The sequence below is a fragment of the Schistocerca nitens genome, unplaced genomic scaffold (genome assembly GCF_023898315.1).
Source record: "Schistocerca nitens isolate TAMUIC-IGC-003100 unplaced genomic scaffold, iqSchNite1.1 HiC_scaffold_207, whole genome shotgun sequence".
Classification (NCBI taxonomy): domain Eukaryota; kingdom Metazoa; phylum Arthropoda; class Insecta; order Orthoptera; family Acrididae; genus Schistocerca; species Schistocerca nitens.
The window spans coordinates 120,001-122,500 of record NW_026045748.1 but is presented as its reverse complement, the minus strand read 5'-3'; the positions used below and the strand labels follow the sequence as shown (position 1 = coordinate 122,500).

Sequence of the window (2,500 nt, the reverse complement as noted above, 5' to 3'; positions counted from 1 at the left end):
AACCTAACCCAACTTCTGCCTTAACCTAACCCAACTTCTGCCTTAACCTAACCCAACTTCTGCCTTAACCTAACCCAACTTCTGCCTTAACCTAACCCAACTTCTGCCTTAACCTAACCCAACTTCTGCCTTAACCTAACCCAACTTCTGCCTTAACCTAACCCAACTTCTGCCTTAACCTAACCCAACTTCTGCCTTAACCTAACCCAACTTCTGCCTTAACCTAACCCAAGTTGCGCCTTAACCTAACCCAAGTTGCGCCTTAACCTAACCCAAGTTGCGCCTTAACCTAACCCAAGTTGCGCCTTAACCTAACCCAAGTTGCGCCCTAACCTAACCCAAGTTGCGCCCTAACCTAACCCAAGTTGCGCCCTAACCTAACCCAAGTTGCGCCCTAACCTAACCCAAGTTGCGCCCTAACCTAACCCAAGTTGCGCCCTAACCTAACCCAAGTTGCGCCCTAACCTAACCCAAGTTGCGCCCTAACCTAACCCAAGTTGCGCCCTAACCTAACCCAAGTTGCGCCCTAACCTAACCCAAGTTGCGCCCTAACCTAACCCAAGTTGCGCCCTAACCTAACCCAAGTTGCGCCCTAACCTAACCCAAGTTGCGCCCTAACCTAACCCAAGTTGCGCCCTAACCTAACCCAAGTTGCGCCCTAACCTAACCCAAGTTGCGCCTTAACCTAACCCAAGTTGCGCCTTAACCTAACCCACGTTGGGCCCTAACCTAACCCACGTTGGGCCCTAACCTAACCCACGTTGGGCCCTAACCTAACCCACGTTGGGCCCTAACCTAACCCACGTTGGGCCCTAACCTAACCCACGTTGCGCCCTAACCTAACCTACGTTGCGCCCTAACCTGCCCTGTAATTGTTAGTTATATGACTCTAGGAATTCGTGTAGCGTTGCCTAATTGCAACCATCTCAACATAGTTCACTTCGCGCACACTGTGGTGTTCTGCGTATTGATTCATTTTACGGTGCGTACCCTCACATCTTGCGAGTGTTGCTTACTTTCCACATGGTCCCGCTATCCACTGTATTGTGTACTGCAATAGGACGTATATCGCCCCCGCCCCCCCCTCCCCTCCTGTCACCTCTAGCTCGTCGGTCAGGAGTTCGCGTGTTGAATGCGCTTCGCAGCTGTGCAATGGCATTCGTATACGTACGCTGGCCACCTTCCACGTGTTCTTTCGTGCACACGTCGCAGCGTGTATGTATGCTGATGGAGTGCGTCGTGACACACAACATCCAGGCATGCAAGACTCGTAGAAGTCGCAAATGTAGATGGATGTCTACGTTTGCTGCCCAAGTTACGCAAATGAACTGGAAATCCGTTGTTGCGCGGTTGTTCGCGCTGGAGGTGAATCGTTGATATCGACGATCGGTACAGGTATTAACCGGTTGCTTCAGCGACACCCGTCATACCCACGAACGTGAGTGGGCATGTGGGTATGAAGCGATACGCGGCGGTGGCTGGGTGGGACCGTCCCCGGCCGGTGAGGGGGGGGCGCCCGGCGTGCTGGCCGCGCGCTGCGTGGGCGCACGCGCGGCAGCCGGCTGGTGGGGGCGCCCAGTGGCAGGCGCGCCGGCTGACGGACGCGGCAGGCGGCGCATCTGCGTGCCGGCGCACCCAGCGCGCGGCGCCGTGCGGCCAAAGTGGGTCCTCCCGGGCCCGGTGCGAAGCGCGGTGGACATCTGCAGTGTGCTGGTCCGATTGAGGACTGTGTGCGTTGAGGATGCGCCGCCGCCCGGCACTCGGCGCCGCGACGCCGTCTGCTGCTCGGTCGCCCCCGCGGTTCTCGCAGGTGGTTTGTATCGCAGCTGTGCGGATGTGTTGGCGCGTGCGCTGTGCTGGGAGAGTTCGCTTTGGCACCCAAGTGGGGCTCTGCCCCTCTGTGGCGCTGGCGTTGGAGCTGCCCGGTCACTGTTTGTGGCCGCGTGTTGTCTCCCGCCGGCAACACCACGACAGCACGCTCCCGGGCCTCTGTCGGCAGCGGCAAGCTCAGTTGGGAGCACGGGTGGTCGCACTGAAAGCGTCTACTCGCCTATCTCCGGGCGATTGCGCCTCTCTCGAACCCGACCAAGTACTTAGGACGGCGCTGCGCGCCGCCGGGACCTGAGAGGGTTTCGAGGTGTATCGTGCAGGGGAGCCCAGCCTCCTCCTGTTTGCAGAATAATTGAGCGGACGCTTGCGTGTTCGCGCGGGCCCCCGGGACACACTCCCGGGCGGCCGGCTGCTCAGCTCTAGTTGACGCAGCTCCCTGGTTGATCCTGCCAGTAGTCATATGCTTGTCTCAAAGATTAAGCCATGCATGTCTCAGTACAAGCCGCATTAAGGTGAAACCGCGAATGGCTCATTAAATCAGTTATGGTTCCTTAGATCGTACCCACGTTACTTGGATAACTGTGGTAATTCTAGAGCTAATACATGCAAACAGAGTCCCGACCAGAGATGGAAGGGACGCTTTTATTAGATCAAAACCAATCGGTCGGCT

General features: G+C 57.2%; 1 non-coding gene across 1 annotated transcript in view; it reads left to right on the top strand.

Moving 5' to 3' along the window:
* Nucleotides 1-2,263: 2,263 nt before the first annotated feature.
* The window catches only part of LOC126220859 (small subunit ribosomal RNA), a 1,909-nt gene continuing 1,672 nt past the window's right edge, over nt 2,264-2,500 (top strand). Inside the window, exon 1 of the ribosomal RNA XR_007543206.1 lies at nt 2,264-2,500. This exon is cut by the window's right edge and continues 1,672 nt beyond it. This is a non-coding gene — a ribosomal RNA (small subunit ribosomal RNA).